The sequence below is a fragment of the Phascolarctos cinereus genome, unplaced genomic scaffold (assembly GCF_003287225.1).
Source record: "Phascolarctos cinereus isolate Bilbo 61053 unplaced genomic scaffold, phaCin_HiC Scaffold_2;HRSCAF=192, whole genome shotgun sequence".
Taxonomy (NCBI): Eukaryota; Metazoa; Chordata; class Mammalia; order Diprotodontia; family Phascolarctidae; genus Phascolarctos; species Phascolarctos cinereus.
Window position 1 is genome coordinate 80,967,728 of NW_027555625.1, and position 20,480 is coordinate 80,988,207.

The 20,480-nt window shown below is 36.0% G+C and overlaps 1 long non-coding RNA gene across 1 annotated transcript in view; it reads right to left on the minus strand.

The window, feature by feature from the left end:
- Window positions 1-20,480, minus strand: part of LOC110193189 (uncharacterized) — a 114,109-nt gene that overhangs the window by 85,705 nt on the left and 7,924 nt on the right. Inside the window, exons 2-4 of the long non-coding RNA XR_013484546.1 lie at window positions 18,523-18,622; window positions 13,955-14,005; window positions 8,343-8,418 (exon numbers count right to left, since the gene is read on the minus strand). This is a non-coding gene — a long non-coding RNA (uncharacterized LOC110193189). The remainder of the gene's footprint in view (window positions 1-8,342; window positions 8,419-13,954; window positions 14,006-18,522; window positions 18,623-20,480) is intronic.

Here is a 20,480-nt window from a genome sequence, read left to right on the forward strand (position 1 = left end):
GCTCTCTCTGCACTCTGGGTTGCAGAAGATAACCAGGTTGGGCTTTATCCAAATAGTGGTTCATGAGTATGGAGTGGACTCTCTGGGAATAGGCTACCATTTTCCCTGTGGTGACTAGCTCCTGGTGAGCAGACAGTCTTCAGCTGTGAAACAAAACAAACGCTTCTTATTGCACAGTAGTATTCTATCACAATCATATACTGCAACTCATTCAGCCATTCCCCAATTGATGGGCATCCATAAAATTTCCAGTTCTTTGTCACCACAAAGAGAGCTGCTACAAATATTTTAGAACATATAGGTTCTTATTTATTCCTAATCATCTTTGGAAATAGACCAAGTAGTGGTATTGCTGGGTCAAAGGGTAAAGGCAGTTTAATAACTCTTTGGACATAATTCCAGATGGCTCTCCAAAATGGTTGGATCAGTTCACAATTCTACCAACTATGAATTAGTGTTCCAATTTTTCCACATCCCCTCCAACATTTGTGACTTTCCCTTTCAATCATGTTAGCCCATCTAGTAGGTGTAAAATGATATTTCAAGGTTCTTTTACTTTGTATTTCTCTAATCAATAATGATTTAGAGCATTTTTTTTATATGACTGTAAATTGTTTTGATTTCTTCATTGGAAAACTACCTATTTATAGCCTTTGACTATTTATCAATTGGGGAATGACTCATATTCTTATATATTTGACAAAGTTATTTATATATTTGAGAAATGAGATCTTTATCTGAGAAACTGTCTGTAAAATTTTTTCCCAATTTTCTGCTTTCCTTCTGATCTTAGTTACATTTGTTGTATTTGTACAAAACCTTTTTTAATTTAATGTAATTGAAATTATCCATAAGAAGTGGTGAGCTCAATGATCTTAGAAAACATGGAAAGACTTGCACAAAATAATGAAGAATGAAATGAGCAGAACCAAGAACCACTGTATACATAACAGCAATATTGCTTTAAGAATGACTTTGAGTGAATAAGTCATTTTGACTATTATAAATACCCAAATTACCTATGAAAGACATATGAAGAAATATACCATTTGCATCCAGAGAGAGAACTGAGTAGATGCATAGAATAATTTTACATATGTGTGTGTGTATATGTGTATATGTGTGTGTGTGTGTATATATATATATACATATATGTATATATATATAAATATATACATATATGTGTGTATATATATATATATATTTGTGTCTAATAGTAGCTATCTTTAGGGCATGGGGGAGGAAAGGAAAAAAAAGAAAATTACATGATAACTTTATTATATATTTTAAAAGGATAGCAAGTTGTACATAATAGATTTGCAGTTTCATGTATAATCTTTTTTATTATACTATGTTATGGAAATGTTTGCTTTATTCTATAAATTAAAAATAAAAAAGAAGTAAAGCTATCTATGGTCATATGAAAAAATGTTCTAAATCCCCAATAATTAGAGAAAGGCAAACTAAAACAACTCTGAGGTACCACCTCACACCTATCAGAAATGACAAATGCAGGAGGGGATGAGGGAAAATAGGTATATACTAATGAACTGCTGGTGGAGTTATGAACTGGTCCAACCATTCTGGAAAGCGACTTGGAACTACGCCCAAAGAACTATAAAACCATGCATGCTCTTTCACCCAGCAATACCATTACTAATGATGGAATCCTAATAAAGCTGCCCCCAGCCCCAATATTCTAACTTCCTTATGGGCCTCACTGAACAGCAGGCAGGTCCTGATTTAACCTCACAATCTGGCTTTAACCACATCACTGCCGCCAGACTCTATCACAGGCCTCACTGAACAGCAGGCCCACTGCCCTTAGTTAGTCATTGACCCCAGACTCAATATAGCCACTGCCCCTCAACTCAATATTCTAACTTCCTCACATATGCCTCACTGTCTCCTAAAACAGCAAGTATGTCCATGAGCTCATGCCCCACTATAACAGCAGGCATGTCGATGTGATGGAATCCTAGCCACTGCCTCTAGCTAGCCACTGTTCCCAGACTCATTCCTCATATTTCTCACAGAAACAGCAGGTGTGTCCCTGCACTCACCCACAGCCACATCCATCTAATCTCAGATAGGTCCACAATAGCCAGCCAATCAGAAAGCAGCACCACCAGGGTGCCCGAGCAGGATGTAGACCCCAAAACAATAGAAGGGACTTTCCCTAAGTAGGCACCTACACAGTAATCACAAAAGCTGTCCTTTAGGTGAACTTATGATATAGAGAGGCTTATCATAATATCATTATCATACATACATGCCCCCCCCAAGGGTTTTTCTGTATGCATTGTGGGTAATCACATGTGCAATTTCATCAAGGCTGGGACCCCTCCTATTATCTAATCCCTTGACAAACCTCTCCTGCCTTTTTAATATTCATAATTTCTTTTGTGTAATCAGCATCATTACACCATAAAATTACCTGTCTTGGGGCAGTTAGGTGGCTCAGTAGATAAAGCTCCAGCCTTGGAGTCAGGAGGACCTGAGTTCAAATTTGACCTCAGACACTTGACACTTACTAGCTATGTGACCCTGGGCAAGTCACTTAACCCCAATTGCCTTACCAAAAAGCAAATAATAATAATAATATAATAATAGCAACAATAATAATAATAATAATAATAATAATAATAATAATAAATTACCTCTCTTGTCTTACTAAAGCTGCCGGTTCCTCCTTGGAACTCAGCCCACTTCTGAGAGCCATCACTCTCAACAAATGTCTTTGCTTAGGTTGGAGATGGTCTAAGTCTTTGAATTCTTTCCAGACAACCCCACAACACATCATAAAAATCACAACACTAAGCCTATACCCTAACGAATCAAAGAAAATGGAAAAGGACCTATATTTACAAAATATTCATAGCAGCTCTTTTTGTGGTGGCAAAGAATTGGAAATTAAGGGGATGCTCATCAACTGGGGAATGGCTGAAAAAGTTGTGGCATATGATTGCAATGGAGAACGATTGTGCTACAAGAAATGATGAGGGGTTGGTTTTGGAAAAAAACACGAGAAGACCTATATGAATTGAACCAAAGTGAAGTGAGCAGAACCAGATCATTGTACACAAACATAGCAACATTATAATGATGATCAACTGTGAAAGAGTAGCTACTCAGATGCAGTGATCTAAAATAATTCTAAAGGATTCATGATGAAAAATGCTATCTGCTCCAGAGACAGAACTGATTAATTCTAAGTGCAAACTGAAGTATAATTTTCTCACTTTCTTTATTTTTCTTGCTTTTTTGCAATATGGCTAACATAAAAATATGTTTTGTGTGATTTCACATGCATAATTGATATATTGCTTGCTTTCTCAGTAGATGAGGGAGGCAAGGAAGAGAGGGAAAGAATTTGAAATTCAAAATAAAAAACAGAATGCTAAAAATAAATAATAAAAAGAAAAAAAGAAACACTAACTGCAAAAAATATGAAAATAAAACTCACAAATAAATCACCCTCATGGAGGTACTTGTGTAATGTATTTTACAATGGTTTCTTTTGAGTCATGCCTTGCAAACGTATATGTGTGGCTATTGTGGATCCTTTGAATTTTCTATATTTTCTACAGAGTGAAATAAATACTGTCCTATATCCTACATGCATTGTGACCTTGAGTTCTTTCACATGAATTGTGGACCCTTTCATCTGCATCATTGAAGACCTAGGCAGAGCTAATTTTGAAGCTCCTACAGGAAAATCTGGATGGAGCCAAAGATATGATTTGGAGGCGTGCTCTGAAGATCAACCCAGCCCATATAAGGCCAAAGCATTAGGAACTGGGCCACAGGTACAAGCAGATGTGGGAAAGGTACGGCATGTCAGATAGAGCAAGAGTGTAAGAAAAGGCATGGAGCCAGGATGAGAATGTGAAGGGTAGGAAAGGCTATAAAGGTATTAGAGTAACAGTACTCTGGAGAAAAAAGGGATCTTAAAGGTCATTGAGTGCCACCCCAGCCTGTTGAATAAATCTCTCCCTCGAGGTCATTCCCAAGTGATTCTGACCTGGTAAGAACCAGTCTAATGAGTTTGGCCCCTGTCCCTAATATAGTTTATGGTGCATGTATGATAAGGCTTAACTAACTCAAAGTTCAGGCTTTGCCCCATCTGCTTTTTATCCGTGCCACAGTTTTTTCCTTATTCCCTCATTCTGTGTTTTGTGGCAAGTAGAATTAAGCTTCCTGCTTCCCTGCTCTTCATTCCCTAACAGGAAATCTATAAAACACCCACATTGTATTGATCTAAGTGACTCTACTGGTACCATGTCAGATCTTTGTCTAAAGGCTCAACATAAGCTTGAACCCCAAGGGCAGTGCGGGCACTTGGTCAGAATGTGCATCGCAAAGTATTTCCCAAGCTGTCACCTCTGCACTATCTACATGATTGTGGGCAATGGTCACCTGACACCTCTCCTCATTTCTCTGGGAACAGTGATAAAGCCTTATGAATTACTTTTCTCATATGGTATTGTCATTCTTCACAAAAATTCCTTCCCCACTGCCATGCAACAAAGAACATGGATTTATGTTTTATTGCACTGGGAGAGACACATAAGCAGTGGCATCTACATTTGCAACTACTGCCCCTGGAGGTTTATGAAGTCCTGACCCCAGGTCTTTTCAGGAGTGTGCTAGAGTTAGCTCAAACTGATTCAAGTGAGCTGATTGTTAAATATTTAGTGTGAGCATTCACATCTCAGGAATTAGCAAACTCGACATATAAGAGCTTGCTTTGTTTTTTTGATCATCTGGACTTAATAAAACGATGGAGAAAATATTAATAATGCCTATTAAACTGAAAAGTATGTCCTGAATACTTTTTTCCCCCAGAGAGCTACTTGTTAAACATTTACCAGCACACCACTGGGACCTTCTCCACTCCTCCTTCATGAACAGCTCTGCACATAATTGCTACAACTCAGTCAGTCATCTTCTGGGCTCTCTCCAAAAAGACAGAGCCATACCCAGGAAAACCCAAGTCGTACTAAGGGGAGAAAGCTGCCAGTTCACCAACTTGGTGTTGGGACAGGGATGCTGGTCCAAAGTAACCACAAATTTTCAGTTGCTACTGAATCCCAATGAAATAGAATGGATCTAAAATATGCACAACTAGGTGAATATTCTATCTAACTGCATGCTCAAGATTATAATAATAGCTAACATCTATATAGCACTTATTATACACCAGTCATCCCACATACCTCTCATACTAGAGGCCTATCAGAGACCTAAGACACAGAAATAAAGTCTGTAGATGGCATCCCTCTGAACTGCTGGTGCCAGATCAGAGAAATGAGGAACACAGAGAGTGGGACAAGATATTGGGATAAGACTGTGCATGTGCATATGTGTGTGTGCGTGTGTGCATGTGTATGTGTATATGTATGTGTGTGCGTGCGTATACACAAGTGGGATTGTGTGGCATTCTACTAAGCCTAAGGGAAAGAGCCCAGAATCCAGTCCAAAAGAAGTGTTATCACCCCAAAAGCGGGGAAGAGACCAAGGCTGTAGAACTATGAATTGCTCAGTGTGGGAGGAAGCTAAGATACTTTAAGATCCACCTCCCAGAGAAACCACCACCAACAGGGAGGGATTCAGAAAGTAAGCAATAGTGGAAAATAAAGATGGGGGGAAAGACTGAAATTACCAAAGATCCCAAGAAGAAGAAAACTCAAAGACTTCAAATATAAGCAGAAAAATCAGTAGAGAAATCATTAACAGCAGAAAGAAATATGGTCTCCAAATCTAGTGAATGAGTTCAGACATCTATGAATAAATAATGCAAAATAAAAGAAAATGACCCAATATTTGATAAGACAGAGGATCCTGTGGAATTTAAGGAAAACATGGAACCATAATTTGCTGTTCCTGAGTGTTTTTTTTAAAAGAAAAATGAGAATCATGAGAGCACAATTTATGGCCTGCACAGCAAAAAATAATGGGCAGAATGCAAAATATTGAATCTATATTAATGTTTCACCAAAGAAACAAAACAAAAAAGAACAAATGATTGGGAATGCAAATACAGAGAAGTGAAAAACAATAACATAAAAAATATGCTCACTATCAAGGCAAAATATACTGATCTCAAAGACAGGATGTGTACAGACAACCTAAGGATCATAGATTTCTCAGAAGAACATGACAATTCAAAAAACCTGGACACCATAATGCAAGAAATAATACCAGAGAACTGCTCAGAACTTCTGAACACAAAAAAATGAAATTCCAATGAAAAGAATTCACAAATCACCTCCAGAAAAAAAAAAGGCTGCAAACTTCAGGACACATAGTGGTTAAATTTAACAAATAAATTCAGAAACAATAAGCTCTGCAAGCAATCAGGGGGGAAAAAAAGACTTTCAAATACCAAGGAAATGAAAATTTAATAACATACAACTATTCTGCACCCAAGAGAAAACATAGGAAGGAATGGAATAATGTGTTCTGAAGAGCAATAGAACTCAGGATGCAGCCTAGGGTTATATACCCTGCAAATCTGAGTTTAATCATAAATTTGAAAAGATTGATGTTCAATAATAAAGAGGTATTTGAAACATTCTTAGAAAGAAAACCAGACCTGAAGAAATTATTTGCTTCTCAAACATTACAGACAACTAAAATTAAGGAGGAGTGAATGAATGCATTAGTCAAGGACAGCAACAGCAACAGAATGACAGCAGAGAGACCAGTAAGAGACCTCTTTCTAAGGCTAGAGTCAGATAAAAGTAATAGTGAAGAGGTGGGCCTGAAGCATTACGGAAAGAATCTGATAATGCCTTGCCTACACAGTTTTTTATGAGAGTGTTTTACAGAATAGAAGCGTACATGATGTAGGAAGGGGTGTGTGTGAAAAGGAGTATGGGGATATAGGGAGTATATGCTATGGCCAGTTCAAATTAAGAGCTAGCAATGAGGGGAAGATCTTTGTGATCTCTTGGGAAGAGAAGAGCCTGCAGGGGAGTGGGTGAAGAGAAGGGGATGAGGATTAAAAAGGCAGGAGGAAAGGAGAAGGACCTTCCTTTGATGGTGGAAGAGGGTTGTATTGACGAATGCTCTATGGGTGAAGAGATATGTTTTATGAAGGGAGATGAGTATCTTGTACTGGATGTAGTCTGGGGGATTTGGTGCTTGTAAAAATTACTCATCCTTCATTGCAGGTGTGGGGAGAGGAGTGGGATTGGAACTTCTGAGGGTAACAGCACCTGGAGGAATGAGAGGAATCTCTCATTCAATCAGCAAGGACATTTTGAGGTAAAGAGGGAAAATAAGGGAACCAGGGTAAGAATATAGATCAGGGGGGTGGGTTGCACAATCAAGGACATGTTTAAAGGGGAGAAGGTCCTACCATGGTACAGTGTCTTCTCTGTCATCTATAGGAATTGGCATTATTCTAGAAGTGAGGTACAGAGGAAAAGGTGATTATCTGGGCATTCTCTATAAGGCAGTGGCAGAAACCTCTAGAGGGGAGTGCTGGAAATGGATACCTCTGAAGTTTTGATTCCATGAGGAATACAGAGAATAGAGACTAGATTATTACAGCAGTTCATGAACCAGAGGATGGGGGTCTAGAATAGACAGAAATAAAGTATGGATAATGTAGAGAGTGAGAGAAATCCTTTCTAGACAAAAAAAATTAAATTAAAAAAAAATAATGAACAAGACTAGTTGGAGGGGAAAAGAAGAAGGAGGAACCTACTTAATCAACTGATAGGGGGGGAAAGGAGGGAAGGAGAAATAACCAAAAAAAAAAAAAGGAAAAAAAAGGAACAAGTAAGCAAAATCTCAAAGTTAAAGGTGTTACAAATGGGAGGGAGGGAATTAGGGGTAAGGGGAAGAGAGACAATGGGAATAGAGCCATCTCTATTAATCTAAAAGATTAAGCTAAAGTAACTGAAGAAACATAGTATTATGTTACAGCAGAGGAGGGGAAAATTGTAACTTAAAAAAAACAATATTAGAGACAAATAGATGAAAACTTAAATCTAACTCATTACTTCAAATGTTAATGGATTAAACAATCCAATAAAATGGAAAAAAAGTGACTGACTGGATAAGAAAACAAAACCTTACAATCTATTGCTTACAAGAAACACATTTAAAAAACAAAGACATATACAAAATAAAACCAAGGTGATGGGAAAAAATTGCTATATATCAGGTAAATTTAAAAAAGGAGGACTTGCAATCATGCTATATGACAAAGCAAAAACAAACATTCAAAAAATAAGAAAGGATAAATAAAGAAACTACGTTATGCTAAAAGGAACCATAGACAATATGCTCTAAATTCTTTAGTTCCAGATTAATAAAGGAAACATTACCTGAGCCATGAGAAGACACAGAGAGTGATACAATAGTGATGGGAGACTTCAATATCCCTCTTCAAGCCAGATAAGTCTAACATAAAAATAAACAAAAGAGAAAATACGGAACTGAACAAATTGTTGGAGAAACTAGAGCTAAAAGACTTGTGACATCTTCTAAAGGGGAATGCAAAAGAATATAAATATTTCTCTATACCACCAGAAAAATGATCATATATTATGAAGGTGCAGAGATATTGCCAAAAAAAAAAAGGACAAAGAAAGAAATAGTTGATACATCTTTTATAAATCGTAAAGCAATAAAAACAATCCTTGGTTTAGGGACCACAAAAAAAAGACAAATACCCAAGTAGACATTTAACAATGAAATCTTAAATAATGAGTGGGTCACAGAACAAATCATAGAAATGATTAATAATTATGTGAAAATGATATTGATTAAATTGCATGCCAAAACTTCTGAAATGTAGCTAAATTAGTCGAGTAAAATCCTACCCCTGCAAACAAATATTAACAATAGGGAAAAAGGATTAATGAAATGAATATGCATTTTTAAATAGAAAATCAACTAACAAACTAAAATAAAATAAACACAAAAGAGTGGATATTAAGAATTAGATGAAAAGTAGGTAAATTAGAAACAAAACAGAAACAATAAAATTTAAGCTCAATCTTTGAAAAGATTAATAAAATTGACAAACCTTTAACTAATCAATTAAAATGAAGAGAACATAAAATGATATGCATAAAATGGCAAATTAACTATGCGAAGTCACAACAAAATAAGGAGAAATAAAAAGAATAACCAGAACATAAATGCACAATTACACATGCTAACAAAACTGAGGACATAAAAGATATAGAAGCATACCTTCAATAAACAAAAAATATCTAAACTATCAGAAGACCAGACAGAGATCTGAAACAAACCAATCTCAGGAAGAGAAATAGGTGGAAAAGAACTACCAAAGAGAAAAAAAAAACTCCTGGTTTTGATAGATTCACAGAAATCTGTCAAATTTATAGAAGAGTGAGGCAAGGTTGCCCACTTTCCCCACTATTATTTATACAGCCGTGGAAATACTAACAACAACAAAAAGACAAGACAAGGAAATTAAAAGCATAAAGATTGGCAAAGAGAAGATAAAACTACCCCTGTTTGCTGATGATATGATGATTTACTTGGAAAATTTTAGGGAATCAGCAAAGATAACTGAAAAAATTAATACCTTCAACAAAGTTGCAGACTACACAATAAACCCTAAAAAGATCAATAGCATGTCTATATAATAATAATAATAAAACACACAAAGCAAAAATAGAAAGAGAAAACTCATTTCAAATAACTACAAAATGCATAAAACATCTGGATATTACCTACCGAAGTGCACAAAAGACTTATGTAGATTTAATTACAAAGTGTTCCATAAAGAAACAAAGAACAATTTAAATAGCTGGAGGAGTATTCAAAGCTCTTGGCTAGGCTATGCCAATATAATAAAAAATGACAATACTTCCAAAGTTAATTTACACTTTTAATACTATCCAATTAAATTATCAAGGGATTACTTTATAGGACTTGGTAAAATAATAACAAAACTCATTTGGAAAAACAAAAGACCTAGAACATCAAAAGAAATGACTAAAAGAAGGAGGAATAGACCTCACTCCTGGACCACAAACTCTATTAGAAAGCAGTAGTCATCAAAACCATCTAGTACTAGATAAAACAGAGAGACAGATCAATGGAACATTGACAGGAAGAATCAGAAGAAGAAAAAAGATATTAAAATACCCAGTGTTTCTATACAAAGTAGAAAACATAAATTACATAGAAAAAAAAAATCTTCATTTGAAAAAAGCTGCTGGAAAAACTGGAAAGCATTCTGGCAGACATTAGGCTTAGACCAACACTTGACACCATATTTCACAAAACATTTTAAGTTGATACGTAACTTTAATATTAAAGACTATACTCTAAAAATTTTAGAAGAGAAGCAGCTATGGGTAGAAGATGAATTCTTAATCAAACAAGAGATAGAGGCAACTACAAAAGAGAAAATAGATTACTTGGATTGTGTGAAATTGAAAAGCTTCTACAGAGACAAAATTAATGTACCTAGGATAAGAAGGAAGTGGCTGAATGGGAATAAAATCTTTGCATCCAATTTCTCTGACAAGGGTTTGATATCCAAAATATGTAAACAATTATTAACTATATATGATAATAGCCATTCCCCAATAGATAACTGGTCAATGTGTATGAATAAACTTCTCAAAAGAAGAACTGCAGAGACAAACATATGAAAGAATGCTCCAGGTTCACTAACAATAAGAAAAATCAACATCAAAATAATCCTGAGGTTTTATTTCACACCCTGCATATTAGCAAAGATGACAAATAATGGCAATAGTCCACATAGGAGGGGTTGTAGAATGACAGACATACTAATACATTGTTAGTGGAGCTGTGAAATGATGCAACCATTTTGGAAAGCAATTTTGAATTATGCAAATAATTGATCGAAATGTCTTTACTCTTTGAACACAGACTCATTATACTCCATATATATGGAGTATATATACTCCAAGGAAGCCATTGATAAGAAGAAAGTCTCCACATATGCTAAAATATTTATAGCAGCACTTTTTGTAACAGCAAATAATTGGAAAATAAGCCCATTGATTGGGGAATGTACAAATATCTACATGAACTGACTCAGAGTGAAGTAAGCAGAGCCAAGAAAACAACATGACTACAAACATGTTAATGGAAAGAAAAACCACACACTTAAAAAAGAGGAATGTAACAAAATTATAAATCTCAAGCCTGACTCAAATGAAGAAATATGAAAAGACACCTCCAACCCACCCTTTCATGGAGGTGGGAGGTACACAGGTATCACACAGTATACATGCTTTCAGATTTTTTCAATATATTGATCAGCAGTGCTACTTTGCATCTAGATGGCACAGTGGATAGAGCACTGGCCCTGGAGTCAGGAGGACCAGAGTTCAAATCCGGCCTCAGACACATAACATTCACTACCTGTATGACTCTGGGCAAGTCACTTAACCTCAACTGCCCCACCCAAAAAAAACAACAACAACCATTTGTCACATGTGATGGCTTTCTGGGAGTAGGAGGAGGAAAGATACTTGAGACAACTATAATGTTTTAAAAACAAAAAGATATCAATAAAAACATTTTTTAAAGAATGAATATTGCAAAATTGTAAAGAACAAGCATGGCCTCAAAGAAGAGGTATAAGAAGATATCTCTTTCCCCTACCCCCATTTCTTTACTGAGAAATGTGGAGTTTTGCATATAGGCAGATTTTTTTCAATGTATTGATTGAATTTTCTGAAACTTTTCTTTTTAAATAGTCTTTGCTCTAAGGCATATCTATCTGAGAGTGGGGAGGAGAAGGTCATAGGAGGAAATGTAGACATTGCAAAAACAAAAAAATCTCAATGAAATATATTTAAATAGACTTCTCATATCACTCTATGAAGCACATTTCATAGAATCTCACATCCTACAACAAATTATTTCCTGTAGTGAATTCATCTGTTTGAAATATAATGCAAAATATCATGCCTGGCAGGAAATAATTCTGCTCAGATATTTTCTAGTTAGACAAATTAGTTCCCTAGAGAACGTCTTTGTTTTCCTAATTATTTACATACCATCCAATTGAGCCATTGGATATTTCCAAACACAAGAAAGTCCTTTATTATTATAAATTACTATAATTTCAGAGATTTTTTTTTATCAACACATATTTCTAGATCTGCTTCAAAACCAGCTGGAAAAAGGAAATAGTATAAAATATGGTTATACATTCCAGCATATGGAAAAAGGCAAAATGCCAACTTAATACTGAAGAGTAATTTATTACCCTGATAAAGATCACCTCATTTAAATTCTCCCTCTCCCAAATAAATTTTAAAGCTATTTCCAGCATTTAAGGCAAAACCCTATTGAGCCTCATTTTTACAACAGTCAGTTCTCAACTGTCTTGGACAGATGATCTAGCCATTGGGTACAAGTCTGAGACAGGATGCTAACTTCAACACACAGTGGAGAAGCTAAAGAATTGTTGAAATCATAGTCCACCAACCCATCTGTTGATTCACAAGGGAATAAATGGTACTGTTATTAGAAACCTGGTATGTGATGAGTGACTTCTAATCAGTCAATCAATAAACATTTATTAAGTGCCTACTTTGTTCCAGGAACTGTGATCAGTGCTGCAGTCTAATAGGGGAGACATTATGTAAACAGCTATGCACAGTTCTATTCAGGATAAATTGGATATAATCAACAGAGGAAAGGCATTAGGATTAATATGGACTGGGAAGGCTTCTTATAGAAGGTGGAACTTTAGCTTGGACTTACTTGAAGGAAGCCAAAGAAGCTAGTATTCAGAGAAGAGGAAAGACAGTTCATCTATGGGGACAGCCAATTAAAATACCTGGAGTCAGGAGATAGACTTTCTTATTAGAGGACCAGCAAGGAAGCCGGTGCCACCAGATTGGAGACAGAGAGAGAGAGAGAGAGAGAGAGAGAGAGAGAGAGAGAGAGAGAGAGAGAGAGAGTGTTGGGTGGGGGTATGTGTGTGTAAGGCGTAAGAAGACTAGAAAGGTAGAAGGGGGCACTACCTTTTAAATCTCATAGTAAACTGAAGGATCTGGGGGTACAGGAGATAGTTTTATCTTTTCTTCCAGCTGAAAGTCATGACTTTGGAAGATAAAGGGTATAGGAAATAGCTGGCTACATAGCTGGTGTAAAATAAAAATGGGATTTGGTTTTATGGACCCTGACTTAAGATGAAATGATGATGGACTCTTGAATAGTAATAAGCATTTAGATCATAAGGATGAGGAATAAGCTATTTGGAAAGACTAACAACTTAATCAAAAAATTTAAATTTAAATTTGAAGGAGCTGGAGAAAAGTATTCAGATAAAACTGTAAAAGTAGCTCCTAGGAAAGGCAATTGGTATGATTTTTTTATGGGCCCTGAAATTTCACTGGTGTTGGCAGCTTCTACTGATAAATTCCCTCTACCAATACAAGTTGGCACTTTCTCTGCAATGTACAGCCTTAGAGTCATCAGGGACACTAAGAAGTTAAGTGACTTGGTTAAGGTCACCTAGCCAGTATATGTCAGAAGCAGGACTTGAAACCAAGTCTCCTTAATGAGCTTGATGCCTACTATGCCATGATGCCTACTAACAGGTATAAAATAGCAGTGAAGAGCCAAGAAATTTCCAGGAGGACATAACATAATAGGGTAGAGAACAATGCCTATGGGCTCAGAGGGGCAATAAATAACCTGAACTTGACTTCTGTACTAGATGGTAAATATGATCTCATTGGAATGACTTGAAAGTGTGTGGGACAGGAATTGGGGGTGGGGGTGGTTAGAGGGAAATGTAACAATAGAAGACAGCACTTATTTCAACAAACTTTAAATTTCATGTCTTGTTTTTGAATTAGTTTCATTTCCATATATACCACTCTCCTCTCATCTACCCAGGGAACCATCCTATATAACAAAGAATAAAAAAGGAAGATGGAAGAAAAGAGGCCAAGCAACATACCAGCCAACTCTGAGAGCATACACAGTGTTCCGTGTCCATAGCTCCTCACCTCTGCAAAGAAAGGAGGGAAGTGGATTTTCTTATCTCTTCTTTGGCATCAAGCTTGGTCATTACGATTACATATTCAATTTCATGTTTTGTGGTTATTTACATCTAAATTTTTAAACATTAGTAAGTAGCTATTACAAATTGTTATCCTTTCCATTTATATTGTCATAGTCATCGTATATGTTATTTTCCTGATTCTATTTAATTCACTCTGCATCAATTAACACCAATCTTTCCACATTTTTCTGTCTTTACATTCATTGTTTCTTAATACTCCATTATAATCATATACCACAATTTGTTTAGCCATCCACCAAACAACGCGAATCTATTTTGTTTTCAATAATTTTGCTACCACAAATATTATTAATATTTTGTTGTATATGGGAAGCATAGCAGAATCTTATATCCTTTACAACATTAAGTCAATTATATAATGGCAATTGTGGGATATGGCTTGTGAAAACAAACTCATGTTCCTTTTAAATATCGTCATTAAGGATATCCTCAATGCATGTTTATTATTCTCACAATTTATCTAGATGGAAATAAGGCATATATCATGTATTAATGATGTCCAGCACCTTTTTTGTAGCAGTAGGTGCCTAAATTTTTCACAAAACTTCAATACCATTTTCTCCTTCACTTGAGAATCAGTCCTTAGATGTAACATTATGTCGCCTGAAGCACAGACCTCCTCAGCATAAACTTTATCTAGTTCAGCTGCTTTTCTTACCTTCATTTTCTCAATGTCATTTTCACTTCATCATGATGAGCATGAGGGACTTTGATTTTTATGGTTTAAATGTGCTCTATTGTTCTCGATGATGAAATAAGTTTGCTTTTTTAAAAGTACTGCAGATCTTTTCTATCTTTTGTCTATCATTTGCCTAGTTTCATTGGATGCTCTCAGGATGATTTGTTTAATTGGGTCTCTGACTGATTTCTCTAAACTGGTGTTAACTTTACACTGCTTCTCTCAGATGGATAGGAGGGTTAGAAAGATCTGGGCTGAAACCCTGCTTTAGACATTTACTTCCCATGTGACCTTGGCAACATTTCTTTGCATCAGTTTTCTCATCTATAAAATGAGAAAGGTCAACTTAATGACCTATAAGGTGCCTTTTCCAGCTCTAAATCTATAATACTAAACTCATTATCTTCCCACTATCCTCCATAAGACTCTATTGATGAGTTTATCTTCTAAACTGGTATTGCCTTTGTTTTTTACCTCTTTTTATTTGGCAAGAAAGTCAAATGTTTACTGACAGGTGTTTTTTAGACTCTTTTGGTCTCATTTTCCAATTAATTTACATTGGTTGAACTTCTGTATGGAATTATTTTAATAAGTATATAATTTTTTCACCAATATACAATTTTCAAAATCAATAACTTGCTTAGAAAACTAAAGTTGGAGTTAATTTCACACCATTAATTTTTATTCTCTCTTCTAGCTCCATACTCATCAAATAATAATGATAAAACTAATAGTAGCTAGCATTTATATAGTGCTTTAAGGTTTGCAAAGCACTTTTTCAATATCAACTCATTTTATCCTCATAACCACCCTGGCCAGTAGGTGTTATTATTAACCTCATCTTACAGATGATAAAACTACGGCAAACAGAAGTTAAGTGACTTGCCCAGGATCACACACCTGATAAGTGTCTGAGGCAGCTTTTGAATTCAGGTCTTCCTGACTACAAGCCTAGCACTCTATCCATCATGTTCTGGCAAAAGTAACTAAATACAATGAAATATGATACTGGCATCATTGAGGAGAAGCAGGTACATTCATTCACTGCACACTAATGCTTAAAAAAGAGTTTGGATTTTTTTAGGTGCAGCCAAGATGGTAGAGTAACAGAAAAAATATATATATATATATAGCTGAGCTCAATCCAACAGATCTAAAAATTGCAACGTATTGAGTCTTGAAATCCAAGGAAATCCAATCACAGTGAGTCATTTTTCTAGCCCAGGGCAGTACAGGGAGGTTTGCAGACACTGAGGGCAGGGTCAGACCAGGAGAGGGTAAGTGGAGAATTTGAGCTCAGGAAGAGACAAGAACAAGTCTCAGATCTAGCATAAAGGGGCCCAACCTGGTGCAGGATTCAGGAATAGGTGCTGCCTGGCAGCTCTTTTGCTCCCAGTTCTGGATCACAGGTCCAAACCAGACTGAAGGGACCTGTGCGTATAGGTACTACTCTAAGATAAGGTGTGGTCCTAGACCCTTGACCATATACTGGGCTAAAAGCAAGTTCAGAAACTAGCAATAACTGTATGGCTCTGACCCTAGGGGTGGAGTAGTCTCAGTTCCAGTCTCTAGCCCAGTCTGAAGGCTTCTATGGCATCACTAGAACAGGAATCCAAGACCAAAGGAGTACTTGCAGTTCTGTCATTATGACCAGAAGAGTTTTCCAGCTAGGCTGATAGTGGCTGAGTCTAGGAACAATCAACTGGAATTCCAACAGGGACCAGCCTAAAGGCATATTGCTCAGACTAGAAAAGGAGCTTGCTGAGCTCTGGCCAAGAGGACAGTGATCAGATTTTGTCTTAGATCATATCACTTTGTGGTGTGGAAGCATGAGCTGCCCTTGAGATCCTGGAATAACATAACACTTGATACCCCAAGAAAGCAAAATCAGGATCAGACATTCCTTTCAGAAATGCACAGATCCTGCCCCTAACATGAAGGGTTAGAAGAATGAGTAAACAAAAATAGCATAGCACCATCAAGAGATATTATGACAGCAATGCTCAAGGCACAAGCCTAAAAGAAAAGGATGACTCTAAAACATCTACCAGGACAGATCCAAAGAAACAATCTGGGTACAAGTTCAACTAGAATTACTGGAATGGATGAAGCAAGACTTTAGAAAGAGGTTTTTTTTTTTTAAATAAATGAAAAAAGAGTCCTAGGGGGAAAAAATGAAAAGAAATGAGAGTTATGGAACAAAGAATTACCAGCTTCATAGGTGAAGAATAAAACCTTATTCAAGCAAAAACTGCCTAAAATTTTGGATGGATATCATCATCATCATCATCATCATCATCATGATAGCTAACATTTATACAGAGCTTTAGGATTGTTAATATTTTTTATTTTGCTATACATCAACCAAGTGCATTTAAAATTTTCTAATTTTTTTTTAAATTTTGAATTCCTACATCTCTCCTTCCCTCCCACTTCTCTCCACCCCTTCAGAAATTAAGCAATAGATTATCAATTATATATGTGAAATCATGTAAAACATATTTCCACATTAGCCATATTGCAAAAGAAACACATACCAAAAAAAAAACAAGAAAAATAAAGAAAGTTAAAAAGTATGCTTTAATCTGCATTCAGATTTCATCAGTTCTCTCTCTGGAGGTAGATAACATTTTCATCATGAGTCCTTTGGAACTGTCTTAGCTCATTGTATTGATTAAAGCAGGTAAGTTGATCATCATTGCAATATTGCTGTTACTGTGCACAATATTTTCCTGGTTTCTCACTTCACTTTGCATCAGTTCATATAAGATTTCCCAGGTTTTTCTGAAACTGATCATTCTCATCATTTCTTACAGGACAATAGTATTCCATCACAATAATATACCAAAACTTGTCCAGCCATTCCCCAATTGATAGGCATCCCCTCAATTTCCAATCTTTGCCACCACAACAAGAGCTGCTATAAACATTTTTATACATATAGGTTCTTTTGCCTTGTCTTTGATCTCTTTGGCATATAGATAGTACTGTTAGGTCCAAGAATATGCAGAGTTTTATAACCCTTTGGGCATAAGCTTTAAGATTTTCAAAGCACTGTACATCCATTATCTCATTTCATTCCATTTGATGCTTATTGCAGCCCTGTGAGATATTATTATTCACATTTTATAGATGAGGAAACTGAGCCTAAGTGGCTTGCCCACTGTCACACAGCTAAGAGGCTAGATTTGAACTCCAGTCTTCCCAACTCTAAGTTCAGCACTCTTATGCACTGTTATCACCTAACTTCCTCAAATAGAAGCCACTGACTCCATGAAACCATAGGAAATTTTAAAACAAAATCAAAATACTGAAACATAGAAGAAAATATGTTATCTCATAGTATAAAAACTGACCAAGAAAATAGATTGAGGAGAGATCACTTAAGAATCACATGACTACCTGAAAGACATGATCAAAAAAAAAAAAAGAAAAAGAACGAAGACATCATATTTCAAGAAATCATAAAACTGCCTAGATCTCTTAGAACCAAAGGGCAAAATAGAAACAGAAAGAAATCCACAAGTCATGTCCTGAAAGAAACCCTAAAATGAAAACTCCCAAGAATATCATTACCAAAATCTAGAGCTTTCAGATCAAATGAAAAATACTGCAAGTAGCCAAAAAGAAAGGATTCAAATACCAAGGAGCTAAACTCAAGTTTCCACACAATTTTGCAGCCACCACTATAAAGAAACAGAGAGCTTGGAATATAACCTTCCAGAAAGCAAAGGATATGGTCTTATAGTCAAGAATAACTTACCCAGGAAAATTGAGCATAATCCCATAGGGAGAAAAATGAAGGATCTCTCATGAAATAGAAGACGTCCAAGTATTTCTGATGAAAAGATCAGAGCTGTAACCTTGGAATACACAGGAATCAAGAGAAACATAAAAAGGGTAAAATATGAGTGAGTTGTTATACAGGAGTAAGCGAGAATAAACTATTTACATTTTTATGTCCTCTCAGACTTCTATCATCATTGGTTGTCATAGAGGGAATTAGACAGAGGGCCTGGGAGTAGTTCTGTTATTTTTTTTTTAATTTATGGAATAAAACAAGCATTTGCATAACATAGTACAACAGAAAAGATGATTGCACACTAAACTGAAAATTCTACTATGCACAACTTACTGTTCCTTTCAAATATACAGCAAAATTACGTAAATTTCTTTTTTTCTTCCCTCTCCCCTGCCTTAGAGATGCTACCATTAGACACAAATAGGTATATATTATTGTATGTATACTTCTATTTATCAGTTCTTTCTCTAGATGTAGATAGCATTTTTCTTCATATGTCCTTTACGGTTAACTTGGGTATTTACAATAGTCAAAATAACTTATTCATTCAAACTCATTCTTAAAACAATATTGCTATCTTTTGGTGCTGTTCACTTCACTTTTCATTATTTTATGTAAGTCTTTCCACTTTTTTTTAAAGGCAATTGGGGTTAAGTGACTTGCCCAAGGTCACACAGCTAGCAAGTGTCAAGTGTTTGGTTTGAGGCCAGATTTGAACTCAGGTCCTCCTGACTTCAGGGCTGGTGCTCTTTCCACTGCCACTCGGCTGCCCTGATCATGTTTTTCTAAAATCATTGAGTTCATCATTTCTTATAGCACACTATTATTCCATCACAATCATATGCCACAACTCGTTCAGCCATTCCCCAACTGATGGTATCTCTGCAATTTCCAGTTCTTTGCCACCCACAAAGAGAGCTACTATAAACATTTTCGAACAGAGACTCTTTTCCTTTTCCCCTAATTATCTTCAAAAATAGACCAAATAGTAGTATTGCTGCGTCAGGGTCTAGGTAGTTTAATAACTCTTTGGGCATAATTCCAAATTGCTCTCCAAAATGATTGCATCAGTTCACAATTCCACCAGCAAGAATTAGTGTCCCAACTTTTCCACATCCCCTCCTATCTTTGTCAGTTTCCCCCTCTATTATTTTAGCCAATCTGATGATTTTTAAAGAATGGAAAAAAGGAAGGCAAGAGGAATGAACTAAAGATGAAAAAGAAAGGAAAGATATAGAAAAAAGTTTATGCAAACAAGGAGGAAGGAGTGAAGAGAACAGAAGACACTTGAACCTCACTCTAATCTGACTTGGTCAAAGGAGTAAAAAATACATAGGCACATATGTTGGGTACAGATAAATACTTAACAGGAAAATGGGAGAGAAAGGGGGATGTTAAAGAGGGAAAGGGAAAGGAAGAGAGGAATAAGAGATAGGTAGGAACTGGCCCTATGCAAAACAAATTCTACCCAAGAAGGATGGCTCTCTAGGAAGGTTTAAAGAGAAAAGAAAGGACTCATGATGAAAAATGCTACACTAAGAGGACTTAGAATGCTGACTAAGACTTTTCTTTTTGGCATGGCCAATGTGGAAATTTGTTTTGTGTGACTATATGTGCTTGTAACATGCATACACATTTTCTTGCTTTCTCAATTGATTGATCAGTTCTATGAGGGTTCCATTTATCTATAAATCATAGAAGATAATTTTCTGTTCATTGAAAAAAATTAATTTTTAAAAAATTGTCTTTGACCCTGCTATACCACTGCCAGACCTATCCCACAAAGAGAGCAAAGAAAGTGGAGATTCTATGTGCACAACAATATTTATAGCAGCTCTTTTTGTGATATGAAAGAAATGGAAACTAAGGGGGTGACCATCAACTGGGGAATAGCTGAACAAACTGGTACATGAATGTAA